The following is a 12725-nucleotide window of genomic DNA, read 5'->3' as shown; positions in this document are numbered from 1 at the left end:
CACCCTGGACCCGCCCGATCTCGTCTGATCTCGGAAGCCAAGCAGGGTTGGGCCTGTTTAGTACTTGGATGGGAGACCGCCTGGGAATACCTGGTGCTGTGAGCATTTTCATACTTTTTCACCTGTCAAAAAAAAAAAAAAAAAAAAAAAGAAGTTTTTCATTGAGATATCCCAATTTTGACCGAGCAAGTGGCGTGAAGGTACTCTTCACGAAAAGACAGTGTTTGATGCAAAAAAAGCAATTTATACGAGTTTTGACCTGGAACATTTCGCTCACGGCCATACCACCCTGGACCAGCCCGATCTCGTCTGATCTCGGAAGCCAAGCAGGGTTGGGCCTGTTTAGTACTTGGATGGGAGACCGCCTGGGAATACCAGGTGCTGTGAGCATTTTCACACTTTTTCACCTGTCAAAAAAAAAAAAAAAAGAAGTTTTTCATTGAGATATCCCAATTTTGACCGAGCAAGTGGCGTGAAGGTACTCTTCACGAAAAGACAGTGTTTGATATAAAAAAGGCCGTTTTGACCTGGAACATTTCGCTCACGGCCATACCACCCTGGACCCGCCCGATCTCGTCTGATCTCGGAAGCCAAGCAGGGTTGGGCCTGTTTAGTACTTGGATGGGAGACCGCCTGGGAATACCTGGTGCTGTGAGCATTTTCATACTTTTTCACCTGTCAAAAAAAAAAAAAAAAAAAAAAAGAAGTTTTTCATTGAGATATCCCAATTTTGACCGAGCAAGTGGCGTGAAGGTACTCTTCACGAAAAGACAGTGTTTGATATAAAAAAGGCCGTTTTGACCTGGAACATTTCGCTCACGGCCATACCACCCTGGACCAGCCCGATCTCGTCTGATCTCGGAAGCCAAGCAGGGTTGGGCCTGGTTAGTACTTGGATGGGAGACCGCCTGGGAATACCAGGTGCTGTGAGCATTTTCATACTTTTTCACCTGTCAAAAAAAAAAAAAAAAAAAAAAAGAAGTTTTTCATTGAGATATCCCAATTTTGACCGAGCAAGTGGCGTGAAGGTACTCTTCATGAAAAGACAGTGTTTGATATAAAAAAGGCCGTTTTGACCTGGAACATTTCGCTCACGGCCATACCACCCTGGACCAGCCCGATCTCGTCTGATCTCGGAAGCCAAGCAGGGTTGGGCCTGGTTAGTACTTGGATGGGAGACCGCCTGGGAATACCAGGTGCTGTGAGCATTTTCATACTTTTTCACCTGTCAAAAAAAAAAAAAAAAAAAAAAAGAAGTTTTTCATTGAGATATCCCAATTTTGACCGAGCAAGTGGCGTGAAGGTACTCTTCACGAAAAGACAGTGTTTGATGCAAAAAAAGCAATTTATACGAGTTTTGACCTGGAACATTTCGCTCACGGCCATACCACCCTGGACCAGCCCGATCTCGTCTGATCTCGGAAGCCAAGCAGGGTTGGGCCTGGTTAGTACTTGGATGGGAGACCGCCTGGGAATACCAGGTGCTGTGAGCATTTTCACACTTTTTCACCTGTCAAAAAAAAAAAAAAAAAAAAAAAAAGAAGTTTTTCATTGAGATATCCCAATTTTGACCGAGCAAGTGGCGTGAAGGTACTCTTCACGAAAAGACAGTGTTTGATGCAAAAAAAGCCATTTATACGAGTTTTGACCTGGAACATTTCGCTCACGGCCATACCACCCTGGACCAGCCCGATCTCGTCTGATCTCGGAAGCCAAGCAGGGTTGGGCCTGGTTAGTACTTGGATGGGAGACCGCCTGGGAATACCAGGTGCTGTGAGCATTTTCACACTTTTTCACCTGTCAAAAAAAAAAAAAAAAGAAGTTTTTCATTGAGATATCCCAATTTTGACCGAGCAAGTGGCGTGAAGGTACTCTTCACGAAAAGACAGTGTTTGATATAAAAAAGGCCGTTTTGACCTGGAACATTTCGCTCACGGCCATACCACCCTGGACCAGCCCGATCTCGTCTGATCTCGGAAGCCAAGCAGGGTTGGGCCTGGTTAGTACTTGGATGGGAGACCGCCTGGGAATACCAGGTGCTGTGAGCATTTTCACACTTTTTCACCTGTCAAAAAAAAAAAAAAAAAAAAAAAAAAGAAGTTTTTCATTGAGATATCCCAATTTTGACCGAGCAAGTGGCGTGAAGGTACTCTTCACGAAAAGACAGTGTTTGATGCAAAAAAAAGCCATTTATACGAGTTTTGACCTGGAACATTTCGCTCACGGCCATACCACCCTGGACCCGCCCGATCTCGTCTGATCTCGGAAGCCAAGCAGGGTTGGGCCTGTTTAGTACTTGGATGGGAGACCGCCTGGGAATACCTGGTGCTGTGAGCATTTTCATACTTTTTCACCTGTCAAAAAAAAAAAAAAAAAAGAAAAAGAAGAAGTTTTTCATTGAGATATCCCAATTTTGACCGAGCAAGTGGCGTGAAGGTACTCTTCACGAAAAGACAGTGTTTGATATAAAAAAGGCCGTTTTGACCTGGAACATTTCGCTCACGGCCATACCACCCTGGACCAGCCCGATCTCGTCTGATCTCGGAAGCCAAGCAGGGTTGGGCCTGGTTAGTACTTGGATGGGAGACCGCCTGGGAATACCAGGTGCTGTGAGCATTTTCATACTTTTTCACCTGTCAAAAAAAAAAAAAAAAAAAAAAAGAAGTTTTTCATTGAGATATCCCAATTTTGACCGAGCAAGTGGCGTGAAGGTACTCTTCATGAAAAGACAGTGTTTGATATAAAAAAGGCCGTTTTGACCTGGAACATTTCGCTCACGGCCATACCACCCTGGACCAGCCCGATCTCGTCTGATCTCGGAAGCCAAGCAGGGTTGGGCCTGGTTAGTACTTGGATGGGAGACCGCCTGGGAATACCAGGTGCTGTGAGCATTTTCATACTTTTTCACCTGTCAAAAAAAAAAAAAAAAAAAAAAAGAAGTTTTTCATTGAGATATCCCAATTTTGACCGAGCAAGTGGCGTGAAGGTACTCTTCACGAAAAGACAGTGTTTGATGCAAAAAAAGCAATTTATACGAGTTTTGACCTGGAACATTTCGCTCACGGCCATACCACCCTGGACCAGCCCGATCTCGTCTGATCTCGGAAGCCAAGCAGGGTTGGGCCTGGTTAGTACTTGGATGGGAGACCGCCTGGGAATACCAGGTGCTGTGAGCATTTTCACACTTTTTCACCTGTCAAAAAAAAAAAAAAAAAAAAAAAAGAAGTTTTTCATTGAGATATCCCAATTTTGACCGAGCAAGTGGCGTGAAGGTACTCTTCACGAAAAGACAGTGTTTGATGCAAAAAAAGCCATTTATACGAGTTTTGACCTGGAACATTTCGCTCACGGCCATACCACCCTGGACCAGCCCGATCTCGTCTGATCTCGGAAGCCAAGCAGGGTTGGGCCTGGTTAGTACTTGGATGGGAGACCGCCTGGGAATACCAGGTGCTGTGAGCATTTTCACACTTTTTCACCTGTCAAAAAAAAAAAAAAAAGAAGTTTTTCATTGAGATATCCCAATTTTGACCGAGCAAGTGGCGTGAAGGTACTCTTCACGAAAAGACAGTGTTTGATGCAAAAAAAGCAATTTATACGAGTTTTGACCTGGAACATTTCGCTCACGGCCATACCACCCTGGACCAGCCCGATCTCGTCTGATCTCAGAAGCCAAGCAGGGTTGGGCCTGGTTAGTACTTGGATGGGAGACCGCCTGGGAATACCAGGTGCTGTGAGCATTTTCACACTTTTTCACCTGTCAAAAAAAAAAAAAAAAGAAGTTTTCCATTGAGATATCCCAATTTTGACCGAGCAAGTGGCGTGAAGGTACTCTTCACGAAAAGACAGTGTTTGATATAAAAAAGGCCGTTTTGACCTGGAACATTTCGCTCACGGCCATACCACCCTGGACCAGCCCGATCTCGTCTGATCTCGGAAGCCAAGCAGGGTTGGGCCTGGTTAGTACTTGGATGGGAGACCGCCTGGGAATACCAGGTGCTGTGAGCATTTTCACACTTTTTCACCTGTCAAAAAAAAAAAAAAAAGAAGTTTTTCATTGAGATATCCCAATTTTGACCGAGCAAGTGGCGTGAAGGTACTCTTCACGAAAAGACAGTGTTTGATATAAAAAAGGCCGTTTTGACCTGGAACATTTCGCTCACGGCCATACCACCCTGGACCAGCCCGATCTCGTCTGATCTCGGAAGCCAAGCAGGGTTGGGCCTGGTTAGTACTTGGATGGGAGACCGCCTGGGAATACCAGGTGCTGTGAGCATTTTCACACTTTTTCACCTGTCAAAAAAAAAAAAAAAAGAAGTTTTTCATTGAGATATCCCAATTTTGACCGAGCAAGTGGCGTGAAGGTACTCTTCACGAAAAGACAGTGTTTGATATAAAAAAGGCCGTTTTGACCTGGAACATTTCGCTCACGGCCATACCACCCTGGACCAGCCCGATCTCGTCTGATCTCGGAAGCCAAGCAGGGTTGGGCCTGGTTAGTACTTGGATGGGAGACCGCCTGGGAATACCAGGTGCTGTGAGCATTTTCACACTTTTTCACCTGTCAAAAAAAAAAAAAAAAGAAGTTTTTCATTGAGATATCCCAATTTTGACCGAGCAAGTGGCGTGAAGGTACTCTTCACGAAAAGACAGTGTTTGATATAAAAAAGGCCGTTTTGACCTGGAACATTTCGCTCACGGCCATACCACCCTGGACCAGCCCGATCTCGTCTGATCTCGGAAGCCAAGCAGGGTTGGGCCTGGTTAGTACTTGGATGGGAGACCGCCTGGGAATACCAGGTGCTGTGAGCATTTTCACACTTTTTCACCTGTCAAAAAAAAAAAAAAAAGAAGTTTTTCATTGAGATATCCCAATTTTGACCGAGCAAGTGGCGTGAAGGTACTCTTCACGAAAAGACAGTGTTTGATATAAAAAAGGCCGTTTTGACCTGGAACATTTCGCTCACGGCCATACCACCCTGGACCAGCCCCTTTGCAATCAGTGCAGGTGCGTGCAATTTGTGGTGTGCTGCATGGTCTGGAGCTGGAGGTTTGGGAGTTTTTTTGAGTTTTTAATCGTTATTTTGGTCATTTTCATTTACTTTTTTCAGTTCTTTTGTTTGTTCCCCTCCCAGTAAACTTACTGGGAGGTGGATTTTTTGTTTTTTGTGAGCATGGCTCAAAGGACGGACAACACGGCATCGGACACTGGAATGGACACGACAAAGGCAAGACAAAGTTTGAAAGAATCTGTAAATAATAGAAAGAACGAAGAAAGAAGAATGAAATTTATGAAAGAACTCACTGTGGTGTTGGAGTTGACGGAGGGAGCACAAATCACGCCACTAGCTTTTTTGAAATCGACTCAGGAGGTGTGCGGCTCCATAGTAGCGTGCAGACTCATCTCGAAGGACAAATATGAAGTAACCGTCAGTACCACTAAAGCGAAGGAGCGGCTCCTGGACGGGTACTGCATTGGAGGAGTCAGGGTTCACGCCCGTGACATCTCGGTGGATGAGCTGGTCGTGTCCTTCATGGGGCTGCCGGCTTATATCGAGGACGAGGAGATCCTGGCCAAGCTCTACGCCTGGGGGGTCTCTGCGGTCTCCGAGGTGAGGAGGAGAATGTGGCCGGGGACGAACGTGGCGGACGGCACCAGGTTTGTACGGGTAAGGTTCACGGACACGGTGCAGTCCTTACCGTATTCTGTCAGGTTTGACACCGCGGGGGGCCCCGAGTACTTCAGGGTAATACACGACAGGCAGGTGCGGGTGTGTAGGGGGTGTCTCCAGCCTGGCCATATTCTGAGGGAGTGCCCTGACTTTCTGTGCCGCAACTGCGGGAGCCAGGGGCATTACGCGCGCGAGTGCGTCGCGCAGCGGGCCCCGAAGTGCAGAGAGTGCCGCATGTTCCGCCACTTATGTCCGTGTGGTGCGGGTGACAGAGAGGAGGACAGAGGGGAGGACAGAGGGGAGGACAGGGAGGACGCCATTGGAGGAGAGAGCAGTGACGTGGCCCAGAACGTGCCCGCAACTGCTCTCTCCGAAGTAGAGGAGTTTTTGGAGGAGGAGGCTGTGGAGGAGTCAGGGGAGCCAGAGGTGTCTGGCTCCTCTTGCTCCTCTGACTCCTCAGACGAGGAGGCGTCCGTCGCACTGGAGATGGTGCTCGGCTCAGCGCTGGCGTCTGGGAAGGTGGGAGCAGGACAAACTGCTCCTCCTGACCAGAGGGAGGGGACTCGTGAGGGTCCAACTCCTAAGCCCGTGGAGGAAGAGGCTGAACCCGGGAGGAGGATGGGTGCGGGACAGGCCCCGCATCTTACCTCCAAAGGGGGGGACATCACCACAGGGCTGGGTGATGATCCCAAGCTCCAGTCGGACGGTGATAAGAGGGGACAGGTGGAGAAGAAGGATAAGAAAGGGGCAAGACGCAGGAAGCAGGTGGCAGGAGACGGAGAGGGCGCTGCTGCTGAGAGCGGCTCTGCCTCCTCCGTTCCAACCACTTCAAAAGCGCCAGCAGAAAGCTCCATCAACCCACCATCCTCCACACGCAGCTCTGCCCCACGAGGTGAGCTCGAGACTGTTTTTAATGATGACTTCATGGATTTCTCCACCCGTGAAGTCAGAAAAAGAGTGTGGCAGTCGGATGCGACGGGCGCCAAAAACAAGTCTAAATAAAAGATGGGTTACATCCTCCAAGGTCTCCTCTTAATGGCGTTCTCCTTGTCCTCTTGGAACGCAGGCGGCCTGCGGAGCCCAGTGCGGATGCAGAGCGCGTTACACTTTTCCAAGTGGGACGTGCTCTGCATCCAAGAAACGCACTGGGATGTCAGCCACGCGCAACAAGTGCGGAGCATGGGAGTAGGCTCTGTATTTTTGGCCCTGGGCACGGCGTGCTCGCGCGGTGTGGCCACGGTGGTGAGGCCTGGTGTCTTAGGCCAACCCACCCTGGTACACGCCGACCCAGAGGGCTCCTTCCTGGTCCTGGACTTCACGGACACAGTGAAGTTCAGACTAATTAACATCTACGCCCCGAACGATGATGGTCTGAGGAGGCAATTCTTCAAAAAAATATTTCGCTTTGCGAACGACAATACAATCATAATCGGTGACTTTAATACAACACTTTGCAAGACAGACATCGGCATTAACAACTCTTTTAAAAACAGCACTGCCAGGACAGCCCTGTTGGAAGAAGCCGCCAGCAGGAACCTGACGGAGGTGTGGCGGTTCCTCCACCCCTTCCTGAAGGATTTCTCCAGGCGGCAGGTCGTCCAGGGCGTCCTGAAGCAGTCCCGCATTGACCTCTGTTTTGCCTCCTCAGACCTGGCACAGAGAGTCAGTGGTGCTTCCTACAAGTGGTCAGGCTTGAGTGATCACTCCACTTTAGATATTTATTTTGGGTTAGTTTCATCACCGAGGAATGGAGGACTGTGGGTCCTAAACAGCTCCATCCTCGGTGATGAAACTTTTTGTAGGAAAATGGACTTTTTGTTTGATGTATTTGACATGGAGCTGGAGCTGATCGACAGCGTGGTCGATTGGTGGCCGACGGCAAAAACACGCATTAAAAAGCTCTGTGTCAATTACAGCAAACACAAGGCGTGGCTGTCGACCAGGAGGGAGACCGCTCTCCGCCAGCGCCTGCAGGTCCTGGACCAGGGCGCAGCTTCCACCACTGGCCCTGTGGATCCAGAGTACCTGGTGGTGCGCGCTGAGCTGGAGCAGCTGGAGGTAAGTAGGTGTCAGGGTGCAATTTTGAGGGCAAAAGCCAGACACACAGTCGAAGGAGAACGCTCGACAGCGTTCTTCTTCGGCTGTGAGAAGGTTACACAGGGAAAGATGCACATAGATAAGTTGATAGATAAGACAGGTAAGATTGTTTCCGAGGTAAGTGAGGTTTTAGAGACAGCGCAGGATTTCTATAGTAGGCTTTTTAGTTCAGACGGAGTGGCAGAGCAGGCTTTAGACCAGGCTGTAGGTGCTCTGGAGCGCACACTGAGCAGGGAGGATAGGGAGCTGTGCGACGCGCCTCTGTCTCTCATGGAGATAGAGGCTGCAGTCAAGAGTTTAAATACAGGGAAAAGCCCCGGAGAGGACGGACTAACCTGTGAGTTTTTCAAGCGTTTCGCTTCCAGGTTAGCTCCGATCCTACTCCTATTATATCAGGATTTTGAGAGTGAGAGTAGAGTTGGCGATGGTTTTGCGATGAGTGTCGTCACTCTGCTTTTTAAGAAGGGCGACAGGAGCAGCCTCGCCAACTACGGGCCCATTAGCCTTTTGAACGTAGACTATAAAATTTTAGCAAAGGTATTAGCAGGTAGGTTAAAGCGTGTGATTGGATCCGTCATACACCCCTCGCAGGCCTACAGCGTCCCCGGGAGGGACATCTCAGACACAGTTTTGTCTCTGAGATATCTCCTTCGGCAGATGCACGCGACCGGTGGTATTCACGTTAGTGTAGACTTTAACAAGGCGTTCGACAGAGTTGAGCATTCGTTCCTCTGGACTGTATTAGGTAAGTTAGGTTTCGGCGAACGGTTTGTTAATTGGCTACAGCTCATCTATTCCTTTGCGGTCAGTAAGGTCAAAGTCAACGGGTTTCTAACTGACTCTTTCCCCTTAAAAAGATCAGTCAGGCAGGGCTGTCCCCTCTCGTCGCTCCTCTACAGCATCGCCGCTGAGCCTTTGGCGGCCATGTTGAGGGCGGACGCGGCGGTGAGGGGACTGACCACGCCTGCGGGTAGGGAAGTCAAAATTTTTCAGTACGCAGATGACACGAATCTGATCCTCCGAGACGTGGAGAGCCTGAACGCCTCTCTCCACGTGCTCAATGTTTACGGCCTCGCTTCAGGGGCCAAAATCAATTTCGATAAAACCACGGTTAAATTTTGCGGCAGCGTCACGCCTGTTCCTCTCCCTGTCCAGCTCCGGGAGGCGGGGGACTCCTACAAGGTCCTTGGCGTCCCCCTGGGCAGAGACGAGGAGGCGTGTCGTACTGCACTTTGGTCGCCTTTGTGCGAGAAAATTACAGCGCGCTTGAATTTTTGGAGACGTCGTAATCTGACATTAAAAGGTAAAGTCTTAGTTGTAAATTCTTTGTGCATGTCCATGTTGAACCATGCACTCTCCGTGTACGGCCTGCCGGGGGTCTATGCTAACAAATTAAGGTTAGTGATAAACCACTTTTTGTGGAATCGTGAGAGGGGCTTTATTGCACATAAGGTTATGATAGGTGAGTACGATCAGGGAGGTTTAAAGTTAGCAGATTTAGAGTTAAGGAAGAAGGCCTTCAGGCTGAAAACAATTCGGAAATTTCTAGACGTTGAGGTAGATGCTCCATGGAAGGATTATATAGGTGAGTTTGTTAATAGTCTAGGTAAGTTTGGTGTTTATAATTTGTGTTTGTTGCCCCCTGTTTCGGTCCTGGAGGGCCTCCCCCCCTTCGAGAGGGAACTCTTGGAGGCGTGGAGGACTTTCAGGCCCCTGACTGTGGCGGTTCCAGACAGCGGTGAGGGTCTCGCGCACATGCCCCTCCGTCATAACCCTGACTTGCTCTCCGCTCCCCCCGGGAAGCGCGAGTGCATGATCAGTGGGGCGATGGAGGAGGCTGGGCTGGAATATGTAGGTAAGGTATTTGACGTGAAAGGTAATTTTAGTGTAGATTACATAGGGAAGTGTTTTAGGTTAGCAGGTAAAGTGTTTAGGAGAAAGTATATTAGTGGTATGGTAAGTATTTTTAACAGGAATCTGGTCAGGCATTGGGGAAGCACTTTGGGCCAAATGGGGAGCACGACAGGTAAGTTGAATTTTAATGTATTTGTTAGCACGGGGAGGTTTAGGATTTTCACAGACCTACCCACCCGCATCCTGTATCAGTTGTTGTTGCCGGGAGTGCTCGGGCGTCCCGCCTCGGAACACAAATGGTCATTAACATTCCCCGCACGCACCATCGCAACCATCTGGGCCAACATCTTTAATTGGTACACCCCACATAACGTAGGTCATTTTGACTTCAGATTTAGACACAGGATCGTCTTTACATCCGCAGCACTGCACGCATTTCTTCCCGACAGCTACGCTGCGGACTGCCCCGTGTGCCACGGACCCCCCGAGACCCTGGAGCACATGCTGTACACCTGCCCGGCCGTCCGCCCGTTCTGGTCCCGACTGCAGGACCTCCTCGCTCGGAGGCTGTCCTGGAGGCTCCCACCGCCGGCGGCCCTAGGAGGGGACGACCAGGAGCCCTGGCTCCTCCTCTTTGGTCCCGGACAGAGTCGCTCTGGAGCCAACACCCATCTCGCCCGACTAACCCTCTCCATAGCCCGGTACACATTATATCTCAACAGGAACATCCATCTCCGTGACAATAAAACAGCAGCACCCTGGCCCATCTTCAAAGGACTCTTGGCCGCACACCTCCGACACCTCCACATGGCAGCAGAGCACCGGTTCATCACCCACCTCGTCCCCCACAACACCCTGATCCACCTCACACCCTCTGGAAACCTGGACATCCTCTTCTGACCCCGGCATCACCCCCCATCACTGAAGAATGTTTCGAGAATGATTGTGTGTTTGATTTTCTGTAATTTTTTGTCTCGTCTCCCCTTGCCCTTGTGTATCCCATTCCCTTGCCCTTGTGTGTCATGTATGTCTGTACATTCATGTAAATATATGTAAATACTTGTTTTAAGATGTTTTTGATAATAAAGGATAAAAAAAAAAAAAAAAAAGACCAGCCCGATCTCGTCTGATCTCGGAAGCCAAGCAGGGTTGGGCCTGGTTAGTACTTGGATGGGAGACCGCCTGGGAATACCAGGTGCTGTGAGCATTTTCACACTTTTTCACCTGTCAAAAAAAAAAAAAAAAAGAAGTTTTTCATTGAGATATCCCAATTTTGACCGAGCAAGTGGCGTGAAGGTACTCTTCACGAAAAGACAGTGTTTGATATAAAAAAGGCCGTTTTGACCTGGAACATTTCGCTCACGGCCATACCACCCTGGACCAGCCCGATCTCGTCTGATCTCGGAAGCCAAGCAGGGTTGGGCCTGGTTAGTACTTGGATGGGAGACCGCCTGGGAATACCAGGTGCTGTGAGCATTTTCACACTTTTTCACCTGTCAAAAAAAAAAAAAAAAGAAGTTTTTCATTGAGATATCCCAATTTTGACCGAGCAAGTGGCGTGAAGGTACTCTTCACGAAAAGACAGTGTTTGATATAAAAAAGGCCGTTTTGACCTGGAACATTTCGCTCACGGCCATACCACCCTGGACCAGCCCGATCTCGTCTGATCTCGGAAGCCAAGCAGGGTTGGGCCTGGTTAGTACTTGGATGGGAGACCGCCTGGGAATACCAGGTGCTGTGAGCATTTTCACACTTTTTCACCTGTCAAAAAAAAAAAAAAAAAGAAGTTTTTCATTGAGATATCCCAATTTTGACCGAGCAAGTGGCGTGAAGGTACTCTTCACGAAAAGACAGTGTTTGATATAAAAAAGGCCGTTTTGACCTGGAACATTTCGCTCACGGCCATACCACCCTGGACCAGCCCGATCTCGTCTGATCTCGGAAGCCAAGCAGGGTTGGGCCTGGTTAGTACTTGGATGGGAGACCGCCTGGGAATACCAGGTGCTGTGAGCATTTTCACACTTTTTCACCTGTCAAAAAAAAAAAAAAAAGAAGTTTTTCATTGAGATATCCCAATTTTGACCGAGCAAGTGGCGTGAAGGTACTCTTCACGAAAAGACAGTGTTTGATATAAAAAAGGCCGTTTTGACCTGGAACATTTCGCTCACGGCCATACCACCCTGGACCAGCCCGATCTCGTCTGATCTCGGAAGCCAAGCAGGGTTGGGCCTGGTTAGTACTTGGATGGGAGACCGCCTGGGAATACCAGGTGCTGTGAGCATTTTCACACTTTTTCACCTGTCAAAAAAAAAAAAAAAAAGAAGTTTTTCATTGAGATATCCCAATTTTGACCGAGCAAGTGGCGTGAAGGTACTCTTCACGAAAAGACAGTGTTTGATATAAAAAAGGCCGTTTTGACCTGGAACATTTCGCTCACGGCCATACCACCCTGGACCAGCCCGATCTCGTCTGATCTCGGAAGCCAAGCAGGGTTGGGCCTGGTTAGTACTTGGATGGGAGACCGCCTGGGAATACCAGGTGCTGTGAGCATTTTCACACTTTTTCACCTGTCAAAAAAAAAAAAAAAAGAAGTTTTTCATTGAGATATCCCAATTTTGACCGAGCAAGTGGCGTGAAGGTACTCTTCACGAAAAGACAGTGTTTGATATAAAAAAGGCCGTTTTGACCTGGAACATTTCGCTCACGGCCATACCACCCTGGACCAGCCCGATCTCGTCTGATCTCGGAAGCCAAGCAGGGTTGGGCCTGGTTAGTACTTGGATGGGAGACCGCCTGGGAATACCAGGTGCTGTGAGCATTTTCACACTTTTTCACCTGTCAAAAAAAAAAAAAAAAAGAAGTTTTTCATTGAGATATCCCAATTTTGACCGAGCAAGTGGCGTGAAGGTACTCTTCACGAAAAGACAGTGTTTGATATAAAAAAGGCCGTTTTGACCTGGAACATTTCGCTCACGGCCATACCACCCTGGACCAGCCCGATCTCGTCTGATCTCGGAAGCCAAGCAGGGTTGGGCCTGGTTAGTACTTGGATGGGAGACCGCCTGGGAATACCAGGTGCTGTGAGCATTTTCACACTTTTTC

General features: G+C 48.8%; 24 non-coding genes and 1 pseudogene across 24 annotated transcripts; all 25 read left to right on the top strand.

The window, feature by feature from the left end:
* Positions 1-105, top strand: LOC140383033 (5S ribosomal RNA; annotated as a pseudogene; the record flags this gene model as incomplete).
* A 166-nt stretch (positions 106-271) lies between these two features.
* On the top strand, positions 272-390 carry LOC140382210 (5S ribosomal RNA). The gene has a single exon (XR_011931653.1). It is a non-coding gene; the product is annotated as a 5S ribosomal RNA (ribosomal RNA).
* A 149-nt stretch (positions 391-539) lies between these two features.
* On the top strand, positions 540-658 carry LOC140382894 (5S ribosomal RNA). The gene has a single exon (XR_011932076.1). It is a non-coding gene; the product is annotated as a 5S ribosomal RNA (ribosomal RNA).
* A 156-nt stretch (positions 659-814) lies between these two features.
* On the top strand, positions 815-933 carry LOC140382180 (5S ribosomal RNA). Its single transcript, XR_011931626.1, has one exon. It is a non-coding gene; the product is annotated as a 5S ribosomal RNA (ribosomal RNA).
* A 156-nt stretch (positions 934-1089) lies between these two features.
* On the top strand, positions 1090-1208 carry LOC140382179 (5S ribosomal RNA). Its single transcript, XR_011931625.1, has one exon. It is a non-coding gene; the product is annotated as a 5S ribosomal RNA (ribosomal RNA).
* Positions 1209-1374: 166 nt separating this feature from the next.
* Positions 1375-1493, top strand: LOC140382178 (5S ribosomal RNA). The gene has a single exon (XR_011931624.1). It is a non-coding gene; the product is annotated as a 5S ribosomal RNA (ribosomal RNA).
* Positions 1494-1661: 168 nt separating this feature from the next.
* On the top strand, positions 1662-1780 carry LOC140382176 (5S ribosomal RNA). Its single transcript, XR_011931622.1, has one exon. It is a non-coding gene; the product is annotated as a 5S ribosomal RNA (ribosomal RNA).
* Positions 1781-1929: 149 nt separating this feature from the next.
* On the top strand, positions 1930-2048 carry LOC140382173 (5S ribosomal RNA). Its single transcript, XR_011931621.1, has one exon. It is a non-coding gene; the product is annotated as a 5S ribosomal RNA (ribosomal RNA).
* Positions 2049-2218: 170 nt separating this feature from the next.
* LOC140382881 (5S ribosomal RNA) lies at positions 2219-2337 on the top strand. The gene has a single exon (XR_011932075.1). It is a non-coding gene; the product is annotated as a 5S ribosomal RNA (ribosomal RNA).
* Positions 2338-2497: 160 nt separating this feature from the next.
* Positions 2498-2616, top strand: LOC140382172 (5S ribosomal RNA). Its single transcript, XR_011931620.1, has one exon. It is a non-coding gene; the product is annotated as a 5S ribosomal RNA (ribosomal RNA).
* Positions 2617-2772: 156 nt separating this feature from the next.
* Positions 2773-2891, top strand: LOC140382171 (5S ribosomal RNA). The gene has a single exon (XR_011931619.1). It is a non-coding gene; the product is annotated as a 5S ribosomal RNA (ribosomal RNA).
* A 166-nt stretch (positions 2892-3057) lies between these two features.
* Positions 3058-3176, top strand: LOC140382170 (5S ribosomal RNA). Its single transcript, XR_011931618.1, has one exon. It is a non-coding gene; the product is annotated as a 5S ribosomal RNA (ribosomal RNA).
* Positions 3177-3343: 167 nt separating this feature from the next.
* On the top strand, positions 3344-3462 carry LOC140382169 (5S ribosomal RNA). The gene has a single exon (XR_011931617.1). It is a non-coding gene; the product is annotated as a 5S ribosomal RNA (ribosomal RNA).
* A 159-nt stretch (positions 3463-3621) lies between these two features.
* On the top strand, positions 3622-3740 carry LOC140382240 (5S ribosomal RNA). The gene has a single exon (XR_011931680.1). It is a non-coding gene; the product is annotated as a 5S ribosomal RNA (ribosomal RNA).
* Positions 3741-3889: 149 nt separating this feature from the next.
* On the top strand, positions 3890-4008 carry LOC140382168 (5S ribosomal RNA). The gene has a single exon (XR_011931616.1). It is a non-coding gene; the product is annotated as a 5S ribosomal RNA (ribosomal RNA).
* Positions 4009-4157: 149 nt separating this feature from the next.
* Positions 4158-4276, top strand: LOC140382167 (5S ribosomal RNA). Its single transcript, XR_011931615.1, has one exon. It is a non-coding gene; the product is annotated as a 5S ribosomal RNA (ribosomal RNA).
* Positions 4277-4425: 149 nt separating this feature from the next.
* LOC140382166 (5S ribosomal RNA) lies at positions 4426-4544 on the top strand. The gene has a single exon (XR_011931614.1). It is a non-coding gene; the product is annotated as a 5S ribosomal RNA (ribosomal RNA).
* A 149-nt stretch (positions 4545-4693) lies between these two features.
* Positions 4694-4812, top strand: LOC140382165 (5S ribosomal RNA). The gene has a single exon (XR_011931613.1). It is a non-coding gene; the product is annotated as a 5S ribosomal RNA (ribosomal RNA).
* A 6168-nt stretch (positions 4813-10980) lies between these two features.
* LOC140382162 (5S ribosomal RNA) lies at positions 10981-11099 on the top strand. Its single transcript, XR_011931611.1, has one exon. It is a non-coding gene; the product is annotated as a 5S ribosomal RNA (ribosomal RNA).
* Positions 11100-11248: 149 nt separating this feature from the next.
* LOC140382161 (5S ribosomal RNA) lies at positions 11249-11367 on the top strand. Its single transcript, XR_011931610.1, has one exon. It is a non-coding gene; the product is annotated as a 5S ribosomal RNA (ribosomal RNA).
* A 150-nt stretch (positions 11368-11517) lies between these two features.
* Positions 11518-11636, top strand: LOC140382160 (5S ribosomal RNA). Its single transcript, XR_011931609.1, has one exon. It is a non-coding gene; the product is annotated as a 5S ribosomal RNA (ribosomal RNA).
* A 149-nt stretch (positions 11637-11785) lies between these two features.
* On the top strand, positions 11786-11904 carry LOC140382159 (5S ribosomal RNA). The gene has a single exon (XR_011931608.1). It is a non-coding gene; the product is annotated as a 5S ribosomal RNA (ribosomal RNA).
* Positions 11905-12054: 150 nt separating this feature from the next.
* LOC140382158 (5S ribosomal RNA) lies at positions 12055-12173 on the top strand. The gene has a single exon (XR_011931607.1). It is a non-coding gene; the product is annotated as a 5S ribosomal RNA (ribosomal RNA).
* Positions 12174-12322: 149 nt separating this feature from the next.
* Positions 12323-12441, top strand: LOC140382157 (5S ribosomal RNA). The gene has a single exon (XR_011931606.1). It is a non-coding gene; the product is annotated as a 5S ribosomal RNA (ribosomal RNA).
* A 150-nt stretch (positions 12442-12591) lies between these two features.
* LOC140382156 (5S ribosomal RNA) lies at positions 12592-12710 on the top strand. The gene has a single exon (XR_011931605.1). It is a non-coding gene; the product is annotated as a 5S ribosomal RNA (ribosomal RNA).
* The last annotated feature ends 15 nt before the right edge of the window (positions 12711-12725 follow it).

The sequence above is a fragment of the Eucyclogobius newberryi genome, unplaced genomic scaffold, assembly GCF_026437365.1.
Source record: "Eucyclogobius newberryi isolate DKJ021-1_F unplaced genomic scaffold, fEucNew1.0.hap1 SCAF_50, whole genome shotgun sequence".
Lineage (NCBI taxonomy): Eukaryota > Metazoa > Chordata > Actinopteri > Gobiiformes > Gobiidae > Eucyclogobius > Eucyclogobius newberryi.
This window is presented reverse-complemented; position numbering and strand designations above follow the sequence as displayed.